This window comes from Salvelinus sp. IW2-2015, unplaced genomic scaffold (assembly GCF_002910315.2).
Source record: "Salvelinus sp. IW2-2015 unplaced genomic scaffold, ASM291031v2 Un_scaffold2812, whole genome shotgun sequence".
Classification (NCBI taxonomy): domain Eukaryota; kingdom Metazoa; phylum Chordata; class Actinopteri; order Salmoniformes; family Salmonidae; genus Salvelinus; species Salvelinus sp. IW2-2015.
In genome coordinates this window covers 60,622-86,313 of record NW_019944112.1, presented here as the reverse complement: position 1 = coordinate 86,313, position 25,692 = coordinate 60,622, and the positions used below count along the sequence as shown (strand labels likewise).

The 25,692-nt window shown below is 43.5% G+C and overlaps 1 long non-coding RNA gene and 1 pseudogene across 1 annotated transcript; one reads left to right on the top strand and one right to left on the bottom strand.

The window, feature by feature from the left end:
* The first annotated feature begins 665 nt into the window (after nt 1-665).
* Nucleotides 666-19,556, top strand: LOC112074776 (myelin regulatory factor-like; annotated as a pseudogene).
* A 793-nt stretch (nt 19,557-20,349) lies between these two features.
* Nucleotides 20,350-20,808, bottom strand: LOC139025523 (uncharacterized). The gene is made up of 5 exons (XR_011477120.1): nt 20,744-20,808; nt 20,650-20,707; nt 20,514-20,580; nt 20,416-20,482; nt 20,350-20,383 (listed from the first exon to the last, which is right to left on the bottom strand). It is a non-coding gene; the product is annotated as an uncharacterized lncRNA (long non-coding RNA).
* Nucleotides 20,809-25,692: the final 4,884 nt, after the last annotated feature.

Genomic DNA, 25,692 nt, shown 5'->3' with positions numbered 1-25,692 from the left:
AGTGATCTAGGTCGGTCAAGGTGAGAGAGGGGGGGACGTGGCGGTGAATCAGGGTCGGGTTAAGGTGAAGAAAGAGAGAGGTGGGGAACGGGGTGATCAGGGTCAGGGCAATAACATAAATTCAGTCAAATACAAGAAGTTTCAAAATGGAAGTACCCCAAATTGTGGTGGTAATGTTGTTTTCTACAACTAGCTAGCTTAGAGATGAAGCCACTAACTGTTAAGTCTCCTGATAAATGCTTGCCTAAAATGACTAGCATGCAAAATTTGGAACGATACTCAGTAATAATCGAGTTGAACAGTCTTTCATCAAACACCTGTTCTGTCTGGCTCATAATCCTATCTTCTGTCTGTCTCTTCCTGTCTCCGTCTGTTTTCCTGTCTTTCTCACCACTTCCGTCTCCCTATCTGTCTCTTCCTGTCTCTGTCTGTCTCCTTCCTTTCTTCTGTCTTGTCTCTGTCTGTCTCCTTCCCTTCTCCTGTCTGTCTCCTCCTGTCTTGCTTCCTGTTTCCCTTCCTGTTCTCCGTCTGTCTCTTCTGCCTCCTGCTGTCTCCTTTCCTGCTCCTTGTTTCTGTCTCCTTCCTGTCTCCCTCCTGTCTCCTTCCTGTCTCCTGTCCTGTTTTCCAGCTGTGGAAGCAATGAAACCGTCCATTACGTGAAGCAGTCCCAGTTCAGACCGACAGCAAGAGACCTTCAAACCAGTACTGTTTGAGTAGAGACCCTTCCATTCCAGGACTGTGAGTAGAGACCTTTTTCAACAGTAACTGTGATTGATTGAAAAGTAGAGTAGAATAGAGTAGAGAGGTGGGGAAGAGACCTTCATAGCCAGACTGTGGAGTAAGAGGAGGAACCTTCATACCCAGACTGTGAGTAGAGCCCTTCATACCAGGACGTGAGTAGGAGACCCTTCATACCAGGACTGGAGTTAGAGACCCTTCATACCAGGGACTGTGAGTAGAGAGGAGACCCTTCCATACCAGTAGACTGTGAGTAGGAGGACCTTGGCATACCAGACTGCTGTTGAATGAGTAAGAGAACCCTCCCTTATACCCAGGACTGTGAGTAGAACCCTTCATACCAGGACGTGAGTAGAGACCCTTCATACCAGGACTGTGAGAGGAGACCCTTCATACCAGGATGTGAGTAAGAGACCCTTCCAACCAGGACTGTGAGTAGAGACCCTTCATACAGGATGTGAGTAGAGAGACCTTCATAACCAAGTACTGTGAGTAGGAGACCCTTCATACCAGGCTGTGAGTAGAGACCTTATACAGGACTGTGAGTAGGAGGGACCCTTCATACCAGGACTGTGAGTTAGGAGACCTTCATACCAGTACTGTGAAGTTAGAGACCTTCATACCAGAACTCTGAGTAAGAGACACTCACTACCAAGAGAACTGGAGAGAGACCCTTCATACAGACTGTGAGTAAGAGCCCTCTACCCAGTACTGTGAGTACGAGACCTTTCATACGCAGACTGTTATAGTCTAGGTCTCTGGGTACCTTTTTGGCAGGAAGGACTGTGGCCCACTTTACAATTTTACATTTACAGTCTTAACTGCTGTGTCACATTGTAAGAAACGTAAAGAAATGTGATCATTATTACTGATGATACATGTGTTGTTTTTGATGTTGGCAGGGTCACACTGCCCCCGGAGCAGGTACCAAACCTAACAGTGGGACGACTACACTTCAGCGAGACCACGCCAATAACCATGAGGAAGAAAGGCAAACCGAACCACTGATTCAGAGGTTACAACACACACACACACACACACCACACACACACACGACACAACACACAACACACACACACACACACACACACAACACACACCACACAACACACACACACACACACACACACCACACACACACAACCACACACAACACCACACAACCCTGAGCAGAGGTTACTGTAACTAACACACACACAACACACACACACACACAGGTTAAAGGTAATCTGAAATTGATACATACATACCTTTGAAATCCCAGAATTGTACACTTCACCTTGGCCGTCAAAAACATTTAATGGAAATACATGAAAACAAAATGTGTGATTAACCGGTTTTACCTCATCTGTAGGGTGATTAACCTGTTTACCTCCATACTGTAGCTGATAACCCTGTTTACCTCCCATACGGTAGGTTGAGTAACCCTGCTTTACCTCCCATACTGTAGGTGATAAAACCCTGTTTACCTCCATACTGTAGGATGATTAACCTTTTACTCCGTACTGTAGGTGATAACCCTGTTCTTTACCTCCATTACTTGTAGGTGATTAACCCTGTTACCTCCATACTGTAGGGTTGATTAACCCTGTTTACCTCCATACGTGTAGGTGATTAACCCTGTTTACCCTCCATACTGTAGTGATTAACCCTGTTTACCTCCATTACTGTAGGTTGCATTAACCCCCTGTTTACTCCATACTGGAGCGTTGATTAAACCCTGTTACCTCCATTTACTGTAGGTGATTAACCCCTGTTTACCTCCATACTGTAGTGATTAACCCTGTTTACCTCCATACTTGTAGCGTGATTAACCTCGTTTACCTCCTTACTGTAGTGATTAACCCTGTTACCTCAGTACTGTAGTGTGAATTACCTGTTTACCTCCATACTGGAGGTTATTTAACCCTGGTTTACCTGCCATACTGTCTAGGTGAATTAACCCTGTTTACCTCCTATACTGTGAGGCTGATTAACCCTGGTTACCTCCATACTGTAGGTGGATTAACCCTGTTTACTCCATACTGTAGGTGAATTAACCCCTGTTTACCTCCATACTGTAGGCTGAATTAACCCTGTTTTACCTCATACTTGTAGGTTTTAACCCTGTTTAGCCTCCATACTGTAAGGTGATTTAACCCTGTTTTACCTCCATACTGTAAGGTGATTAACCCTGTTACCTCCATACTGTAGTGATTAACCCTGTTTACCTCCATTACTGTTAGTGATTAACCCTGTTTACCTCATACTGTAGGTGATTAACCTGTTACCCTCCATACTGTAGGTGATTAACCCTTTTACCTCCAACCTGTAGGTGATTAACCTGTTTACCTCACATACTGTATACTTCATGTTGTGTTAGCGTTGCAGGCCCAGCCCACAGTCAGAGCTTCACGTTGGCGCGCAGGTTGTCGAGAGGATCATCGTCAGGTAACCTCTGTCAGTCTGGCCGTTGTCTGTCTGACCGTCCTCTTCTGATCTATCTTTCAATAACCTCTGTCAGTCTGGCCGTGTCTGTCTACCGTCCTCTTCCTGATCTATTCTCCAATACATAACCTCTGTCCATCTGCCATATCTATCTGACCGTCCTTCTCTATCTATCTCAATAACTTCTGTCAGTCTGGCCGTCTGTCTGTCTGGACCGTCCTTCTCTGATCTACCTTCAATAACCTCTGTCAGTCTGGCCATATCTATCTGACACGTCCTTCCTCTGTAATCATACCTCAAATAAAGCCTCTGTCAGTCTGCCAGAGTCTGTCTGACCGTCCCCTCTGATCTACCTCAAAATGTACCTCGAGGAAATAAACAGAAATGTACAATTCAAAATTTGAATTTACTGTCTTCCTAAATTCTATGAAAATTGAGGCAACCCTCATACCTATCTTGACTTCATGTGTTACGGTCTTGGATTATTTCTTCTGTCAATATCTATATGTTGTTGAGGCTGTTGTAAACATTACGTGCAGACCAGCAACAAAAACATCGTAGGAAGCTACTCAGCGATATATATATACTAGCACTGCAAACAAAAAGGAATGAAAACCCTGCTATACGAATGTAAACAAAAGGATATTTTTTACAGCTCCCCTCAACTACTAAATATCTGCTGTTGTTGTCTGTCTCTGGGTTTCCAGCGTCTAACCCCGGTCAGTTGAGAGTGACAGTGAGTGTTGTGCAGCCGAGGCCAGCTACCCTGACTCGTGGACCACCACGGCCGGGCACGGCAGCAACAGCCGACCGCCAGACGACGGCCTGGTCATCCACGGCAACCTGAAGGTCATGGGGTCCACTGTGCACCCCTCTTATATACGGGCTAAGAGAAACGTCCACGAGGTGAGGGGTGGGTGGGTTTGAGGGGGGGGGTGAGGCGTGAGGGGTGGGTTGAGGGGAGGTGAGTGAGGTGGGGGGGCGTAGGTGGTTGAGGGGGGTTGGGTTGAGGGGCGGGGTGAGGAGGGTGGGGGGGGTGGGTTGAGGGCGGGTGAGTGAGGGGTGGTTGAGGGGGGTTGAGGTGATAGTGGGGGGGGTTGAGGGCGGGGTGGGGGGGTGGTTGAAGGGGGGGGTAGGTTGAGGGTGGGGGGCTGGGTGGGTAGTTGGGGGGTGAGGTGAGGGGTGGGTGGGCTTGAGGGGGGGTTGAGGGAGGGTGAGGGGTGGTTGAGGGGGGGTTGAGGTGAGGGTGAGGGTGGGTTGAGGGGGGTGAGGTGAGGGTTGGGGGGGGGTTGAGGGGGGTAGGTAGGTGGGGGGGGGTTGAGGGCGGGGTTGAGGTGAGTGGGGGGTTGAGGTGAGGGTGGGGGGGGTTGGAGGGGGGGTGAGTGAGGGTGGGGGTTGAGGGGGGGTAAGGGCGCGGCCTGGGGTGGGGCGTTGAGGGGGTGAGGTGAGGTAGGGGGGTTGAGGGGGTGAGGGTGGGGGGGGTTGAGGGGGGGTGAGTGAGGGGATGTGGGGGGTTGAGGGGGGGTGAGGTGAGGGTGGCGGGTTGAGGGGGTGAGGTGAGGGTGGGTTGATTGAGGGGTAGGTGAGGGTTAGGGGTGGAGGGGGGGTGGGGTGGGGGGTTGAGGGGGAGGTGAGGTGAGGGGTTGAGGGGGTGAGGTGAGGGTGGGTGGTGGGTGGGTGAGGTGAGGGTGGGGGGGTGTTGGAGGGGGGTGAGGTGAGGGTGGGGTGGGTGAGCGTGAAGTGATGCGGACTGTAGATATATAAGATGCTCTGTGTGTTCTCTGACTGTCTGCATGTTAGTGATCGTGATGAAAAATGCTTATTTTTTTTTTATTTTTTTATTATTATTATTTTTTTTTTTTTTTTTTTTTACCGTTAGTTTTAACCAGGTAAGTGACTGAGAACCGTTCCTCATTTGCAGTCAACGAACCTGGGGGAATATAACAGGGGAGAGGAGGGGTTATGAATGAGCCAATTGTAAAAATTCTTTATAAAAAAAATATCCCTGACAGAATTTTTTTTTTTTTTTAATTTTGTTGTTAGAATAATTGACAACATTTTATATCTTGTTTCTGTTCGTTGTCCTGAAAACCAGACTTCAACATAGCCGTATGCACCTGTCTGTAATCTAGCTCCATAGGCTCATATCCAGATCGCTGTGTGTGTGTGTTGTGTGTGTGTGGGGTGTGTGGGTGTGTGTGTGTGTGTGTGTTGTGTGTGTGTTGTGTGTGTGTGTTGCTGTGTGTTGTGTGTGTGTGTTGTAGTGTGTGTGTGGCCGTGTCCGTGTCCTTTGTCCGCGTGGCGTGTGTGTGTGTGTGTGTTGCTGCGGTGCGTGTGTGTGGTAGGTGACACTACAGCAAAGCCTGAAGCGGATCAGTCAGATGAGGCTGGTTCGATTATCAGTACAAACCTGAAGTGACCTCCAGCATGGCATCGACCACCAGCCAGAGACCGGTAACTTTACTTATACACACTGTCGTTTTGAGTTATTCATTTATAAGGACAAATTAATTAACAGGAAATCCGGTAGCCTAGAAATGTATTCCCATCTTAATAACATTTTGTATCGGTGAGTATTTTATATTTATATTCCTCCCGTAATTGCATGGCGTAGTGCTATGTGTCTGTATGTATACATGATGCTCTGACAGCCTGTTCACTCTTAATACCCCTGTCTCCAGGAGCACCGTAGGGTGTGTATTGATCTAGAGTATAGGAGTTTACAGTAAGGTGCGTATTATCTAGGAAGTGATAGGTCGGTTACATAAGGTTTTATTATCTAGATGATAGGGTTTACAGTAAGGTGTTGTATATTTCTAGGAGTTATAGGCGTACAGTAGATGTTGTATTATCTAGGCGTGATAGGAGTTTACAAGGAAGATGTAGTTTATCTAGGCGTGGATAGGAGTTTACAGAAGATGTTGTATTATCAAGGAGTGATAGGAGTTTACCAGTAAGGTGCTGTATTATCTAGGAGTGATAGGAGTCTACAGTAAGGCTGTATGTAATTATCTAGGATTGCATAGGAGTTATACAGTAAGGTGCTGTATTATCCAGAAGTGATAGGAGGTTATACTAGTAAAAGGTGTTGTATTAATCTAGGAGTGAGTAGGAGTTCTACAGTAAGGTGCTGTCATTAATTCTAGGATTGATATTAGTTTACAGTAAGGTGTTGTATTATTTCTAGGACTGGGATAGGAGCTACAGTAAGGTGTTGTATTATCTAGGAGTGATAGAGTTACAGTAAGGTGTTGTATTATTAGAGTGATAGTTAGTTTACAGTAAGATGTCTGTATTATCTAGGAGTGATAGGAGCTTACATTAAAGCGTGTTGTATTAATCCAGGAAGTGATAGCTCAGGACGTTGCCAGACAGATCCTTACTGAAGCTGTCGAAGGAGGGCGGAGATGTGATCTGCTCTAACGGAGAGACCATCCCTATGACTCCTGTGGTAACAAGGTGAGACACACGCTTTGCCACCGCACACATAGCAACCCAAGTTCTTTTTAAAAAATCAAGTTGGAGAAATTCTTGGAAAACAGGAGGGAATAACTGGGGAGGGAAATGGGGAAATCCTCCAATCGAAGATTTTTCTGAGGACCCGACAACTCGAAAAGATTCCGGAATATGAACAACAGACACACAAACGCTAACTTCTATGGCCGTCTCCTCTCTCTCTCTCTCTCTCTGCCCTCTCACCTCTCTCAATTAAATTCAATTAAATTTCAAGGCATTTATGGCATGGGAAAACATGTGTTAACATTGCCAAAGCAAGTGAAGGTAGATAATATACACAAAAGGAACAATAAACAATAAAAAATTAACAGTAAACATCACACATACAGAAAGTTTCAAAGAATAAAGACATTTACAAATGTCATATTATGTATAATAATACAGTGTTGTAACGATGTTACAAATGGTTTAAAGTACACAAGGGAAAATAAATAAGCATAAAATGGGTTTGTGTTTCACGATGGTGTTTGTTCTTCCACTGGTTGCCCTTTTCTTTGGCAAACAGGTCACAAATATGCTGATGTGTGATGTTCACACTGTGGTATTTCACCCAGTAGATATGGGAGTTTATTCCAAAATTGGCCGTTTGTTTTCGGAATTGCTTTGTGCGATCTGTTTAATCTGAGGAATATGTGTCTCTAATATGGTCAAGACATTGGGCAGGAGGTTAGGAAGTGACAGCTCAGTTTCACCTCATTTTGTGGCAGTGTGCACATAAGCCTGTCTTCCTCTTGAGAGCCAGGTTCTGGCCTACAGGTGGCCTTTCTCAATAGCAAGGCTATGGCCTCACTGAGTCTGTAACATAGTCCCAAATAGCTTTCCTTCAAGTTTGGTTCCAGTCACGTCTCTCCCTCTCTCTCCTTCTCTCCCCTCTATCTCTTCCTATCGTCTCCCTCTTCCTAATCTCTCTCTGCTCTTCCTATTCTCTCTCTCTCTCCAATCTCTCCTCTCCGCCTCTCTCTCTCTCCCCTCTCTCTCTCTCTCCTCTCTCTCTCCCTCTCTCCTCTCTCTCTTCCTCTTCTCTCTCTCTCTCTCTCTCTCTCCCTCTCTCCTACTCCTCCTCTCTCTCTCTCTCTCTCCTCTCTCGCTTCTCTCTCTCTGCCTCTCTCTCTCCTCTCTATCTCTCTCTCTCTCCTCTCGCTCTCTCTCCTCTCTCGTCTCTCTCCTCTCTCCCTCTCTCCTCTCTCTATCTCTCTCTCTCCTCTCTCTCTCTTCTCTCTCCTCTCTCTCTCTCCTCTCTCTCTTTCCTTCTCCTCTCTCTCGTCTCCTTCGTCCTCTCTAGGATCGTATCTTCATGGAGAACGTTGGAGCTGTGAAGGAGCTGTGTAAATTGACTGACAACCTGGAGACTCGTATAGATGAGCTGGAGCGCTGGAGCAGGAAGCTGGCCAAACTCCGCCGTCTGGACAGCATGAAGAGTACCGTCAGCGGAGGCACCACCAGGTAGGACACACCTGGATATATAGGTGCACCTGATTTAGCTTGGAGTTTACACTACTGCTACTATTCCATTGGTTCCTTTGTTCCACTGCAAACGTGATCAAGCACAGTTGAATTACATTAAATGACATACTGTATGTCATTGGTGGATGGTTTCATCTTCTTACCGTCTCTCCAGCCAATCAGGAAGCCAGTTCAGCAGGGCAGGAAGTGTCCCTCTGAAGAAGAAGAAGACAGTCAAACCTGGGAGCAAGGTGAGTCTCTCTGACCTGTATGTTTCTCTACGTATCAAAATATCTATGGACTCAAAATGGATGGTATTTAGTCAGGATCATTAGGATTGACAGTAATTATGATTAACAAATAGTATAATTAGCATATATTATGATTCGCATATATCATAATTAACATACATTATGATAAACAGATATTATGCTTAACCTATATTATAATTAACATAAAGTATGGTCAACAGATATTATGATTAACAGATAGTCGAATTAACATATCTTATTATTTATATATATATATATATATTGTGATTAACATATATTATAATTTATACATATTATGATTAACAGATATTATAATTAACAGATATTATGAATAATATAAATTATAATTATTATAATTAAATTATAACCCCAGAGCAGGGCTGTATCAGTGTGTGGTTCCAGAGTCCTTCTCCAGAGCAGGGCTGTATCAGTGTGTGGTTCCAGAGTCCAACACCAGAGCAGGGCTGTGTCAGTGTGTGGTTCTAACCTGTACCTCCGTGTGGTTACAGAGTCCTTCTCCAGAGCAGGGCTGTATCAGTGTGTGGTTCTAAACCTGGTAGACCTCTGGTGTGGTTTCCAAGGATTGTCCATACACAGATTTGCCCCAGGGCTGTATCAGCCACAGGGTGATAGCACCGCAGGCAACTCAGGTTCTGGCTCTAGTCGTCGATATCATGGACATTCAGTGTCATCTCCATGTCCGTTCCTGATATGGTTGACACTGGCACCATAGGAGCGACGTCTCTGAGAAACAGCTGGCGTATGGTTTCAAGTTCAGGCCGCATACAGAGTACTTTAGACGTACCTGTACAATGGATACCTGAAATCATATTCACCTACATGAGATACCTGAATCATATTCAGTATATGAGATAACCTGAAATTCATATTTCACCTAAATAATGAAAGATACCTCAATCATATACCACTATATGGAGGGATACTCAATCATTCCACTAATATGAGGATACCTCAATCATAAATATCACTATATGAGATAACCCTCAATCATAATCATGAAATAGCCATCAACCATATTCCACTAATATGAGATACCTCAAGTCATAATACCATACATGGAGATACCTCAATCATAATACACTATATGAGATACCTCCAACCATATTCAACTCATTATGAGATACCGTCCAATCATATTCACTAATATGGAGGATAAACCTCCAATCATAATACATATATGAGATACCCTCAATCATATTCACTATATGGAGATACCGTGCAAATCATATAACACTATAATGAGATACTCAACATAATACACTATATGAGATACGCTCCAATCATATTCCACGCGTATAATGAGATACGCCTGAATCATATTCACCTCCATGAGAATACCCTCAATCATATACACTATATGAAGATACCCTCATCATATTCACCTATATTGAGATACCTCAATCATGATTGATTCACTGGAGGAGTATTGAGAGAGCCCTCATCCTCTCAGATGACACTATATGAGTCGATACGCACATATCCATCATATATGCACATATGAGAATACCTGAATCATATTCACCTACATGAGATACCTAGATCAATAATAATACACTCTATAGTGAGATACCCCTCAAAATCATATTCACTATATGGATACCTCATCATATAACACTAATCGAGTTATAATTCAATCATATACACTCTTGATGGAGATACCTGAATCAAATATTCATACATGAGATACCTCAATCAATATTCACTATATGGAGATACCTGAATCATATTCCCTAATGGAGAATACCTCAATCAAATTACAACTTATATGAGTGAATGATCCGTCAAGCGTTGATAGTTCACTATAGAGATACCTAATCCAATATACATCCTATATGAGATACCCTCCAATCATATAACCACCTATATGAAACCTCAATCATATTCACTACATGAGATAACCTCAATCCATAATACACTAATATGAGATACCTGCAACCATATTCACATTACATGAGATACCTCAACCATATTCACTACATGGAGATACCTCAACGCATATTCACTATATGAGATACCTCAATCATATACCACTATATGAGACACTCATCTGTCCACCACCTCTTTCCATGGTATGACATCTCATCTTTCCTCTCTCTCTTATCTTTCTGTCTTTCTGTCTCTCTTCCCGTGCTCTCCTCTTTTCTTCCCTCTATTTTGCTCTCTCCGCGCGCTCGCTCGCTCCTCCTCTCTCTCGCTCTCTCTCGCTCTCTCTCGGCTCTCTCTCGCTCTCTCTGCTCTCTCCGCTCTGTCTTTCTGTCTCTCCCTTCTCTCTCTCCCCTTCTCTCTTCTTTCTCCTCGCTATGTCTTTTCTGTCTCTCCCTTCTCTCTCTCTCTCCTTCTCTCTATCTCTCTCTCCTTCTTCCTCACTCTGTCTTTCCCCTCTCATCTCCCATTCTCTTATCTTTGATTATTCCTGTACTGTAGGTTTGTGATAGGAATGTTTCCAGGCTGTGTCTCAAAAGGTCACGACTCATTTCTACTGTTGCTTGGCTTGCCAGTCCAGTTCTGGAACAGTACAAGTAGGCTATAAGACACATGTACATGAATAGGCCTAAATACAGACACATGTACATGAAGTGGCCTACACAGACACGATGTACATGAAGTAGGCCTATACAGAACACATGTACATGAAGTAGGCCTATACCAGACACCATGTACATGAAGTAGCTATACAGACACATGTACATGAAGTAGGCCTATTACAGACCACATGTACATGAAGTAGGCCTATACAGACACATGTAACATGAAGTAGGCCCTATACAGACACATGTAAGACCTATAGACACATGTAAGGGCCTATACAGACACATGTACAATGAAGTAGGCCTATACAGACACATGTACATGAAGTAGGCCTATACAGACACATATACATGAAGTAGGCCTATACAGACACATGTAACATGAAGTAGCTATACAGACACATATACATGAAGTAGGCCTATACAGACACATATACCATGAGTTAGGCCTATACAGAACAGCATGTACATGAAGTAGGCCCATACAGACACACTACTCTCTGATTACTTTACATGATTTATTCAGCCCCGCCCACCTGACGCTGTCGCTGCTATTCTATTCTATTCTCTGTGTTCTCTCTGACTGTACTGTAATGTGGCGGCAGGTTGCCTAGTGGTTAGAGCGTTGGGCCAGTAACTGAAAGGTTGTTAGATCGAATCCCCGAGCTGACAAGGTAAAAATCTGTCATTCTGCCCCTGAACAAGGAGTTAACCCATCGTTCCCCGGTAGGCCGTCATTTGAAAATAAGAATTTGTTCTTAACTGATTTGCCTGTTAGAGCCGATTTGGACATATTTGTATAAAAGACTGAACATACTGAGCTCCATGTACATTTGTGTAAATATATTAAATATTAATGTATATGAGGAAATATTAGGTACGTACCTTTATGATTATATTTACCTGATTGAGATATATTCATTTGTTTTATGTAACTCAGTTCTGCCCCCCCTCTTGCCCATTCATTGTACTGTGTTAAGTGTGTTAGTATAAAGGCAGGAATTGGGCCTTCGGGGGGGGAGTCCTTGCTAGATGCGGGAGCGGTATAGTTTTTTTGACCATACAGACATACAGACATAACAGACATACAATACAGAAATTACAGACAGGTCATATTATAATATGTATTTGCATTTCAAGTAATCTCTGCTTTAAGTTGATTGGAGAATACCTTTTTGTTAGATAAGAAGAATAAACATTTTTTGTTGCACCATATCCCTGGATCTCATTGAATGTTTGGCCGTTTGGAAACATTGAGTGTGGASTGTATGCGTMCGAAACAACCCCGCTTCAGGCTTGGGCAGTGGCTACGGTAAAGAGGAAAGGAAGCCACTACATGCCTAGTTAAATAAATAAAGGTTAAATGTTCTGACATCCGTCAGGTCCAGGTCTGCAGTGGGATCATCTAGAAGGACGGCCTCCGGGCCTCGATCCACCACCCCGACACTTCCAGGTCAGCGACACACACTGGGATCTATATGAATCAATGGCAGCCTACTTCATTACATTTTACAGTGGATTGAATAACTGTCATATCTGTTCTGTACAGATACAGTCCCGCCCTCTCCTTCACTGTCCAATCTTGCAGCTTGCTGCCCGCCTACAACTGCTACAAACAACCAATCAGCAACTGCTCTGTCGCCAAGCAACAACCAATCTTCATCGGGTAAGAAAACACCCATCTGTCCTACCACACCAGATGAAAAGCTTAACCCATACCTGACCCATACATAACCCATACATAACCTTTAGCCCATACATGACCCATACATAACCCATACATAACCCATATCTTCACTTCATTCATAACCTACAGCCCATACATGACCCATACCTTCACTTCATTCATAACCTATAGCCCATACATAACCCGTACATAACCCATACATGCCCCATATATGACCCACACATGACCCATACATAACCCATACCTTCACTTCATTCATAACCTAAAGCCCATACATGACCCATACATAACCCATACATGACCCATACATGACCCATACATGCCCCATATATGACCCATAGATGACCCATACATGACCCATACATAACCCATACATAACCCATACATGACCCATACATAAGCAGTGAGTAAACATTTCATAAACAATAAATATATCAACTTGCGTTTGTTGACAGCAGCATTCATGACACCAGTCTCTCTCCTCTCTCCTGTAGAGCTGAGTAGTCTGGGCAGTATCAACAAGAAGGCCAAGTCCAGGCCTGTGGACAAGGACGGACGCTACAAGAACCGTCTCAGCCACACCTCCGCCCCCATGTACCTGTCCAAGGCGAAGAGACCTGCCCCTGCCCCTGCAGGAGACCTGGGGGTTGTAGGTGGGGCCACGAACCGTCTGCCTGGCCCGGGTGGGCCTGGAGGCCAACAGAACCTGCCTCAGAGACAACGCCGGGATAACACACACAGCAACACAGAGGAGGAAGCAGGGGAAATATCATCCCCTTCCCTTATAGATCTACACATCCTGGAGACACACCAACACATCTCATCACACAACTGTCCCCATCCGGACAGCTGCAGGTGGGTCTTCCTCTGTGGTTCTTCTTCAGACTGTATGACTCAAATGTAGTTAGACTGGAACCCAAAACCTTTGTCAAACACATTATATTAAAGACATTTGACATAACTGACAGTTTTATCTCAATCTCTTCATTCGAAGACTCAATCTTGGACACTCTTACTGACAGTTGTGGCTGCTTTGCCTGATGTATTGTTGTCTCTACCTTCTTGACCTTTGTGCTGTTGTCTGTGTCCCAATAATGTTTGTACCCTATTTTATGCTGCTACCATGTGGTGTTTGCTGCCATGTTGTTTGTCATGGTTTGCTCTTCTGTATGTAGTGTTTGTGTTGTCTCTCTTGTTGTGGCAGCTGTTGTTGTGATGTGTGTTTTGGTATTTTTATTATAAAAAAAATTAAAACTCCCACCACCTCCGTCCCCGCAGGAGGCCTTTTTGCCTTTTGGTAGGCCGTCATTGTAAATACATAATTTTGTCTAACTGACTTGCCTAGTTAAATAAAGGTTAAATAAAAATAAAAATTCAATAAAGATTAATTGCTATATTGTTGGGGTTTGTGTGACTGCATTACATAATGATTTTTATGTTTTATCTACAGCTATACCGTACCACTCTCAGCAACAAGAACTCTTCCATGACACAGATCACTCTACACATGATGTGAGTAGGCATGGTTACAGATCATCTCACATGATGTGAGTAGGAGTTGACAGATCACTCTCCACATGATGTGAGTAGGCATGGTACATGATCACTCTCCACATGATGTGAGTAGGCTGGTGACAGATCACTCTACACATGATAGTGGAGTAGGCATGGTTACAGATCACTCTCCACATGATGTGAGTAGGCATGGTTACAGATCACTCTCCACATGATGTGAGTAGGCATGGTACAGATCACTCCACATGATGTGAGTAGCATGGTTACAGATCACTTCCAGATTGGAGTGATAGGCTAGATCACTCTCCACATGATGGAGTAGGCATTTACAGATCACTCTCCACATGATGTGAGTAGGCATGGTTACAGATCACTCCCTACACATGATGTGAGTAGGCATGGTGACAGATCACTCTCCACATGATGTGAGTAGGCATGGTTATAGATCACTCTCACATATGTGGAGTAGGCATGGTGACGAGACACTCTCCACATGATGTGAGTAGGCATGGTTACAGATCACTCTCCACATGATGTGAGTAGGCATGGTTATAGACTACTCTCCACATGATGTGAGTAGCATGGTTACAGATCCACTCTACACATGATGTGAGTAGGCATGGTTACAGATCACTCTACACATGATGTGAGTAGGCATGGTTACAGATCACTCTACACATGATGTGGAGGTAGGCATGGTTACAGATCACTCTCCACATGATGTGATGAGGCAGGTTACAGATCACTCTCCACATGATGTGAGTAAGCATGGTCACAGATCCACTCTCCACATGAAGTCCAGACCACCACGGACAATAAACAACAAAACAACTCAGCTATCTACCGTTATGATGAAGTCCATGACAGCTGCATGTGTTATATGTAGTTGCCAAGCAGACAAACCTGTTTTTTTCCCCACAAAAGATATTATATGAAATGTCTATCCATATCTTCCCTCCGTCCTCATTTCTTCTGTTTCTTCACACAGTGTTGTAACGAAATGTAACCATCCTTCCCTCCGTCCTCATTTCCTGTTTCTTCACACAGTGTTGTAACGAAAGTCACCATCTTCCCTCCGTCCTCACTTTCCCGTTTCTTCACACAGTGTTGTAACGAAAATGTCACCATTCTTCCCTCCTGTCCTCATTTCCCGTTTCTTCACACAGTGTGTGTAACGAAACTGTCACCATTCTTTCCTCCGTCCTCATTTCCCGTTTCTTCACACAGTGTTGTAACGAAATGTCCCCATCTCTCCCTCCGTCCTCATTTCCTGTTTCTTCACACAGTGTTTAACGAAATGTCACCATTCTTCCCTCCGTCCTCATTTCCTGTTTCTTCACACAGTTAGTGGAAATGTAACGAAATGTAACCATCCTTCCCTCCGTCCTCATTCCTGTTTCTTCACACAGTGTGTAACGAAATGTCACCATTCTTCCCCCGTCCTCAGTTCTCGTTTCTTCACACAGTGTTGTAATGAAATGTCACCATTCTTCCCCCGTCCTCATTTCCTGTTTCTTACACACAGTGTTGTAACGAAAGTAACCATCCTTCCCTCCGTCCTCATTTCCTTTTCTTCACACAGTTGTTGTAATGAAATGTCACCATTCTTCCCTCGTCCTCATCTGTTTCTTCACACAGTGTTGTAAACCAAATGTCACCATTCTTCCCTCTGTCCTCAGTTCCAGTGCCAGCGTGTGGGTCAAGACAGTGTGGAAAGCCACCAGACGTCTGTGTCCTGACCACACAGAGACAGAGCTTCCATGCTGGAGAGAAAAAAAGTCACTGAGGTACATCTATCATTAATACAGTATAAGAACATTAACTCAGCCAAAAAAAGAAGAAACGTCCTCTCACTGTCAACTGGTGTATTTTTCAGCAACCAACTTACACAACAATGTAAATATTTGTAGGAAATACACAATATTCAACAACTGAGACATAAACTGAACGAATTCCACAGACACACTCGTCGACGTACACAGAAAATTGAATATGTGTCTGAAACAAAAGGGGGGGGGTCAAAATCAAAAGTAACAGTCAGTATCTGTTGTGGCCACCAGCTGCATTAAGTACCAGCAGTGCATAACTCCTCCTCATGGACTGCTCCAGATTTGCCAGTTCTTGCTGTGAGAAATGTTACCCACTACTTCCACCACGGTACCTGCAAGTTCCCAGACATTTCTTAAGGGGGAAGGCCCTAGCCTCACCCTCCGAATCCAACAAGGTCCCAGAGTGCTCAATGGATTGAGAGATCCGGGCTCTTCGCTGGCCATGGCAGAACACTGACATTCCTGTCTTCAGGAAATCACTCACAGAACGAGCAGATTGGCTGGTGGCATTGTCATGCTGGAAGGGTCATGTCAGGATGAGCCTGCAGGAGGGGTACCACATGAGGGAGGAGGATGTCTTCCTGTAACGCACAGCTTTTCAGATTCCTGCAATGACAACAAGCTCAGTCCGATTGATGACAGAGCAATTGCTGCACACACCGCCCCAGACCATGACGGACCCTCCACCTCCAAATCGATCCCGCTCCAGAGTACAGGCCTCGGTGTAACGCTCAATTCTTAGAAACAATAACCGCAAATCCGACCATCACCCCTGGTGAGACAAAACCGCGAATCGTCAGTGAAGAGCACTTTTTGCCAGTCCAGTCTGGTCCAGCGATGGTGGGTTTGTGCCCATAGGCGACGTTGTTGCCGGTGATGTCTGGTGAGGACCTTCCTTACAACAGGCCTACAAGCCCTCAGTCCAGCCTCTCTCAGCCTATTGCGGACAGTATGAGCACTGATGGAGGGATTGTGCATTCCTGGTGTAACTCGGGGCAGTTGTTGTTGCCATCCTGTACCTGTCCCGGAGGTGTGACGTTCGGATGTACCGATCCTGTGCAGGTGTTGTCACACGTGGTCTGCCACTGCGAGGACAATCAGCTGTCTGTCCTGTCTCCCTGCAGCGCTGTCTTAGGCGTCTCACAGTACAGACATTGCAATCTGCAGTCCTCATGCCTCCTTGCAGCATGCCTAAGGCACGTTCACCCAGATGAGCAGGGACCCTGGCTATCTTTCTTTTTGATGTTTTTCAGTCAGTAGAAAGGACTCTTTAGTGTCCTAAGTTTTCATAACTGTGACCTTAATTGCCTACCGTCTGTAAGCTGTTGGTGTCTTAACGACCGTTCCACAGGTGCATGTTCATTAATTGTTTACGGTTCATTGAACAAGCATGGGAAACATTGTTTAAACCCTTTACAATGAAGATCTGTGAAGTTATTTGAATTTTTACGAATTATCTTTGAAAGACAGGGTCCTGAAAAAAGGGACGTTTATTTTTTTGCTGAGTTTATCACTGACCAGAGTTCGGGGTTCATTCTATTTCAATTAAGGAAGTAAACTGTAATTCCAATACTTTCCAAATGGACTGAGTTGAAGCAGAATTGACCCCAACCCTGTTGTTGATTACTTTGCTTATGGAGAAACTGACTGACCTCTYGACCTCTTTCTCCTCAGGGGACAGATCACCTGTGGCCAGTACCCGTACTGTCATTCCAGGACGTCACCTATCACTTCAGAGTGGCCAAGTCTGTGAGTATTGAATCGATTATATTTGAGCGTAAAAATAATAAAAAATCAATATATAAAGTTGCTTCAATCTAATCTTGACCTCTGTCCTCTTCTCCTTCTGGCAGAGTGAAGTGAGGTGTGGCGTAGAGGAGGAGAAGGTATCCACCACCACACCACCATACTCTGACTTCTACTTCCTCATTCAAAGCAGCTGCGCATGAGAGGAGAGGGAACTAAGCATGCAAACGAGCGTGCTTGCTTTGAATCTAGCCTATCCCCTGACTGACTCAGGGTTTCTTAAAGGGACAGTTGCCCTTTTATCTACTTCCCCWGAGTCAGATGAACTCGTGGATACCCAATTTTTATGTCTCTGCGTGCAGTTGTAAGTTAGAGGTAGTTTTKCGAGCCAATGCTAACTAGCGTTAGCGCAATGACTGGAAGTCTACAGGAACAGCTAGCATTCTAGCTGTTCTCATATAGCGCAATGACTGGAAKTAGTGTTAGCGACTTTCTTCATAYTGCACGCRGAGACATAAAACTGGTATCCACGAGTTCATCTGACTCTGGGGAASTAGATCAAATCCCAACTGTCCCTTTAACTACTACACCTCCTATCCCATCTCTCTCTCTCTCTCTCCTACCCATCCTGTCCTGTACAGAAACATATCCACCAAACTACAGCTCCTATGCACCTCATTATATGAAACCTAAGTTTATCATAATGCTATAGTGTTATATTATGGCTTATTAATCATTTTGTATTTTTGCCAATTTATAATATCCATTTTCCTGAACTTGTTTTGTGTCTACTGTACACTCTAACCATTCCTTATGACTGAAAACAAAAAMMMCTGTTTTGAATGTATGGTTTAATACATTTGGTTCTAGTGAGAATGATGATAGGAGAGTCAAATTCACAGTTGACTAACATTCCGTTCTGGGCTGCTGTATGTCTTGACTTCCTGTCTGGATCCTCCCAGATGGCACCATAGTCAGTGGATTTGGATATACTACTGTAGAAGTTTGTCTCAAACATTCTTTGTCTATGCATTCCGGTAACAAAATTCCCAGGTTTCCCAGAAATCCCGTTTGGAAGATTCCCGCAATCAGAAGTGACGAAATCCGGAATCTTCAAAACAGGATATTTGGRAAAWTCTGGGAATTTTGTGAAAGATACCAGAATTAAGTCTGACCTRTCTGTTAGGGATATTCAACTGTTGCCCTACGAGGTCYGGAGCCTGCTGGTTTTCTGTTCTACCTGATAATTAATTACACACACCAAGTGTCCCAGGTCTAAATCAGTCCCCGATTAGAGGGGAAGAATGAACAGWGTTGAATTTTGAGGGTGTTAGAGAAACTAAACTAAAAAGCAGCCTAGCAGAGAATCACCTGACTGGTTTGAGGGCGCTCACTGCCGTGGAGTTGAAACAAACTCTACATCAGATTGATACRGATACATTCATAAATCTGATACATCTATACAGGTAGCTGATGATCCATTAAAGGTAAACGCTTAGACACAGAAGAAACACATTTGAATTGAAATGCATTAAATCACAGGAGTATATCAAATCTACAAGAAGTGAATGACTCAGCATGATAAGCCTGGAGATGAACTCAGATAACTGGAAACGGTAGACCACTGTATACACCATAGCTATAGAACCCATATTGTCTGTCTATGGTATACACTGTATGCTCTCAGCAGATACATTGTGTGCTCTGAAACACTGTACTGGAACCACAGAATTAGAATGATCTGATTATATGATTCTATGATTCTAAATCTTATACACTGTACTGGAACCACAGAATTAGAATGACTCTGATTATATGATTCTATGATTCTAATTCTATACACTGTACTGGAACCACAGAATAGAATGACTCTGATTATATGATTCTATGATTCTAATTCTATACACTGTACTGGAACCACAGAATTAGAATGACTCTGATTCTATGATTCAAATTCTATATCCACTTGTACTGGAACCACAGAATTAGAATGACTCTGTTTCTATGATTCTAATTCTATACACTGTACTGGACCACAGATATAGAATGACTCTGATTCTATGATTCTAATTCTATACACTGTACTGGGACATGGTATGCAGTGTATGCTGGTAGAATTCCAGCAGCTGATTAACGGCATTGATCAGGTTCCAACAAGGACTATATGTTACAAGAACACTGGACATTTTACACTGTATCTTGCCTACTGGAATTTTACACTATAACTTGCCCACTGGAATGTTTACACTGTAACACGCTCACTGGATTTTAATAATGCTTATAACCACTAGCTAAATACAATGTGTGTTTAAGAAGTACTTTGTTAGCTATATATTGTCTGTTTTTATGTGTTTGAATTGTAGAAGATCAGAATGATATTCTGCTCTGGATCGTGATGTTGATAAATAGCTTTGCCTCCCCAATTTTCAAATGCTCCAACTTTGAGTCTGGTTTTTCCAAGACTAGACACATAAATATTGACATCTGAACGACGTTTTTGAAACGCTGGTGGCCTTATTCTGTACTCTCTACAAAACAAGACGGCTGTCATCTTATCATCAGACAGAAGCAGCTCCTGGACTCGATTGAATGCTGTTCATGTCCTGAGCTAATAGGGGGGGGGGGAGGCCTTCCTGAATGAGTCCAGAGGCCACGCTAAACCTTCCTGAATGGAGTCCAGAGGCCACTAACACACTTCCTGAATGAGTCCAGAGGCCACACTAACACCTTCCTGAATGAGTCCAGAGGCCACGCTAACACCTTCCTGAATGAGTCCAGAAGCCACGCTAACACTTCTGAATGAGTCCAGAGGCCACGCTAACACCTTCCTGAATGAGTCCAGAGCCACTAACACCTTCCTGATGAGTCCACGAGACCCTTCCATTCCTGAACACCTTCCTGAATGAGTCCAGAGCCCACGCTAACACTTCCTGAATGAGTCCAGAGACCACACTAACACCTTCCTGAATGAGTCCAGAGACAACGCTACACACCTTCCTGAATGAAGTATCCAGAGGCCACGCTACACCTTCCTGAATGAGTCCAGAGGCCACACTAACACCTTCCTGAATGAGTCAGAGGCCACGCTAACATGTGTTATAAACTATCTCCTCTGGAAAATAGTTTTCATATGTACTCCTGTTATTGTCTTTCCCATACTCACTGACCACTCCCCTTTTATGATATACTATTTACTATGTTCTCATATGTCATAACAATACAGTACTTATTATATAGATTGTTTAGTACGTGATGGAAGGACCTTTGGACATCTGTATCTGAATGCCTCAAGTTAACAAAGTATTCTGATACTGCGACCCGAGGTGTGTTGAAACAGGTGTGTTGAACACAGTCCCTCTGAGACCAGGTGTGTGAAGATCTCACCTACCTGTTTGTGTCATGAGAATATAATTTTAAAAAAAACATGACATATGAAAAAAATGAATATAACTTCCTTGAAAATGACAAAATATAAAGACATTGTACTCTACTGTATTACCAATAGATGTTGACAATACATGGAGTAATTGGTAATAGCTTATTTATAATGCACCAGCCAGCCTTTACAGTGAAACCAGCATAGCATTGTATATATCAACTGATTTATGCTCTCTTGGGTGGTTCCATCTGGTTCCAACTGGTTTCAAATGGTTCCAACTGGTTCCAACTGGCTTCAAATGGTTCCAACTGGTTCCAACTGGATCCAACTGGTTCCAACTGGCTTCAAATGGTTCCAACTGGTTTCAAATGGTTCCAACTGGTTTCAAATGGTTCCAACTGGTTTCAAATGGTTCCAAATGGTTCCAAATGGTTCCAACTGGTTTCAAATGGTTCCAACTGGTTCCAACTGGATCCAACTGGTTTCAAATGGTTTCAACTGGATCCAACTGGTTTCAAATGGTATAGAAATACTGTGTAGCTTCATTTTGTAACAATGTATGCTCCTTTTTATGTTATTTTAGTTATATCATTATAACGTTGACTGTTGTTACTCTATCCTTGTTGTTGTTATATTATTCATATGTAAACATTGTTATGCTATATTATGAAACTCTGTGCCAATCAAAATCGCTATTCGGCTTTTACCTGTCTCACTGGATAAGAAATCACACACACACACAGAGAGAGAGAGAGAGAGAGAGGGTAGAGAATTCAAGGAGTTTGTCTGATGGGAATCCGTGATGTCATCGGCCTCCATCTTGCTTGAGAAACAGCAGAGAACTAAAGAGGAAAAGGCCATCCTGTGCCGTGTCACACCGTGTCATACCTGGACCACCGATTGAGATGTGGCTTTTTGTTAAGGAAATCAGGTGTTAAATKACACTTTAAATCTTTACTTCATTTTTAAATAGGTTTATCTTATTACTCTAATTCTTATGGCTTAAAGCCCTTCAGAACACTAAAATACTTAATGAAAGCATAAATACCCCTCCTTCATTCACCTCTATACTAGTCCTGTTCCTGCTTTTAAAGTTCTCCCTATAAATGTGTGCTTTTTAGTCTTACCTCTTACTTTATTTTTAATACACGATCATGACATTTATTTTGGAGTCTTTGCTGTTTTGTATTTTTTGTGTGTTAAAGAGCATGTTGTCATAATATGAAATAGCAGTAAATAAATATTGATTGAAAACAAAATGTGTATTTTGGTGATTGATGGCCAGGGGGATTAGGTCTACATATGTATTGTGTGTGAGAGAGAGAGAGAGGGAGGGTGAGAGAGAGAGAGAAGGGAGACAGAGAGACAGAGAGAGAGAAGAGAGAGGGAGGGAGGTGAGAGAGAGAGAGGGAGAGAGAGATGAGAGAGAGAGAGAAAGAGGGGGGGGAGATTAGATCCCACTAGCACAAAATAATTTCATGTAAAGGAATAGTTTGGGAATAAACCATTGAATAAATAAACGTTGGATTAGAGGTGAAACTGTTTTCCCAGCCGCTAGGTGGCGGCCAAGTATTTTTATGTGGTCTTGAGAACCTCTGGAAGACTGACGTGGCTCTTTCCTCTTTGGTTCTGCAGTAGGAGCAAGCAAAGCATCAACTCAACAAAATGGTAAGGGATTTGGATCTAATGCGCGGTTTTCTAATAATAACTTGACTATGAAATGCTGCTTATAGCTACGTAATGCCATTTTGTCTAAATGAAAACCTGAATTTAATTGATTAAATGGTTGAAGCGAGACATTTCCGTGTTGCAATGGAATAGCTTTGTTACCAACGGTAGCTTGTCATTCGACGTTATGTTTGTAGCTATCAGTTAATCGAATAACAGTAAATATGTTTCATGAATACAGTAACTATTTAAAATAACTGAGCAATAAATACCAAGCTTAGGTAGCAAGCAAACACCCAGTACAGCCTCCCACAGACGGTTCCAAAGAAGACTATCTTATTCAACTGTCATGATAGTCAGTCAGGTTGATGTGTACCTAGTTAATTATATTATGTAGTTTTAAACCCAAACATTTGGTTTTTTATTTACAAATGTGGAATATTGTCCTGATGTCCTAAACCAGAAACACACACGAGTGAATCTCTCTACATTGTCTCTGTCCCTCAGGAGCTGGAGGCGATGACCAGATACACCAGTCCGGTGAACCCGGCAGTCTTCCCCCACCTCACTGTGGTTCTACTGGCTATCGGGATGTTCTTCACTGCGTGGTTCTTTGGTATCCTTCCATGGCCGTCTATCATCATAGTGACTGTTTATTTTGACCGTGAATCGTGGCCGTCTGTCTGCATAGTGACTGTTTATTTTGACCGTGAATCGTCATAGTGACCGTTTTATTTTAACGCGAATTTGGCTGTCTTTGTACCCCTATTGTGTTTGCAAACATTGCCGCACGAAATAGTTTAAATTTGCAATTATCGTAGGGACCGTTCAAGCAAGAATCGAAACATAATGTAAGTAAATGAGAACCCCCCCCCCCCCAATTTTTAAAACATTTTGTTTAAAGTAGTAACTTAATCTAGCTGTAATGTGCGGTGAGAAGTGTGTCAGTGTGTGTTCTGGATCGGTTTTAAAACGTTGGTCCTGGGGAGGTGATTGGTGGTTTTAAACGTTGTCGGGGAGTTGATTGGGGTGTTTAAACGTTGTTCCGAGGAGTTATTGTGGTGGTTGTTTAAACGTGCCGGGGGAGTTGATGGGTGGTTTAAACGTTGTCGCGGGGGAGTGATTGCGGGTGTTTAAACGTTGTCCGGGGGGAGTGATTGGGTGTTTGAAACGTGTCCGGGTGAGTTGATTGGCGGTGTTTAAAGTTTGTCGGGGGAGTTGATTGGGTGTTTAAACGTTGTCCGGGGGGAGTTGATTGGGGTCGGTTAAACGTTTCCGCGGCGGGAGTTGATTGGGGTGTTTAACGTTTCCGGGGATTGATGGAGGAGTCTCAAACATGTAGAGTAAAAGCACACTGAGTTGAAGGCTTCTTCCACCCGTACTAATCACCAATTCAACTAATCTCCCTGTAGGTCTTAGGCTTGAAGTAACATTGATAAAAAACCCACCTTAAGGATAGTGTATTCAGACCCGTTCCCTTTCTGCACATTGTTACCTAGAACTATTAATAAAATGATAAATAAATTCTCAATCTACCACACAATACCCCATAATGACCAAAGCGAAAACAGGGTAGAACGTTTGCAAATGTATTTAACAAAAAAAAAAACATACCTTATTTAAATAAGTATTCCGACCCTTGTATGAGACTCAATTTGTTCTCAGGTGAATCCTTTTCCATTGATCTTTTCTTGAGAATGTTTTCTACAATCTTGGAGTCCACCTGTGGGTAAATTTCAATTGATATGTCAGATTTGGAAAGACAGGTGTCGTGCCTTTCCAATCTCAGCAGTTCATGTCAGAGCAAAAAACCAAAATAATGAGGTCACAAATGAATTGTCCGTAGAGCTCCGAGACATAGTGTCAAGCACGAGATCGGAAGGTACCCACAAAAATGTGTGTCAAGCATTAAGAGCCACTGTGTTCTTGGGGACCTTCATCATTCCTAAATGGAAGAAGTTGGAACCCACAAGACTCTTCCTAAAGCTGGCCGCCCGGACACAAACTGAGCAATCTGGAGATGCGTCATGAGGAGCGTTGACCAAAACCCGAATTGTCACTCTGACAGAGCTCTAGAGTCTATCTGTGGAGATGGGAGAACCTTCCAGAAGGACAACCACTCTGCACACTCACCAATCAGGCCTTTATGGTAGAGTGCGCGAGAGCGAAGCCACTCCTCAGTAAAAGCACATGACAGCCCGCTTGAGTTTGCCAAAAGGCACCTAAATGACTCAGACCATGAGAACAAAGATTCTCTTGGTCTGATGAAACCGAGATTGAACTCTTTGGCTGAATGCCAACCGTCACGTCTGTAGGGAAACCTTCTACGGTGAAGCATGTGGGTGGCAGCACCATGCTGTGGGATGTTTTTCAGCCCAGGAACTGAGAGTACGGCTCAGGACTCAGACTGGGGTGAAGATTCACCTTCCAACGGACAACGACCCTAAGCACACAGCCAAGACAACGCAGGCAGGCGCTTCGGGACAGTCTCAAATGTCCTTGAGGGCCCAGCCAGAACCCAGGGTTTATAACCCGATTTAACATTCTGGAGAGACCTGAAATAGCTGTGCCAGCAACATCCCCATCCAGCCTGACAGATCTTGAGAGGATCTGCAGAGAAGAAAGTGGACAAACTCCCCAAATACAGGTGTGCCAAGCTTGTACTCTATACCCAAGAAACAAGGGTGTAATCACTGCCAAAGCATTCAACAAAGTACTGAGTAAAGGGTCTGAATACTTATGTAAATGTGATATTTCAGTTTTTATTTTTTAATACATTTGTAAACATTTCTAAACTGTTTTTGCTTTTTCATTATGGTGTGGGGTGTGTGTGTGTGTGTGTGTGTGTTGTGCTGTGTGTGTGTGTAGATTGATTGGGGGGGGGGACATTGAATCGACTTTTGAATAAGCTGTAACATAAACA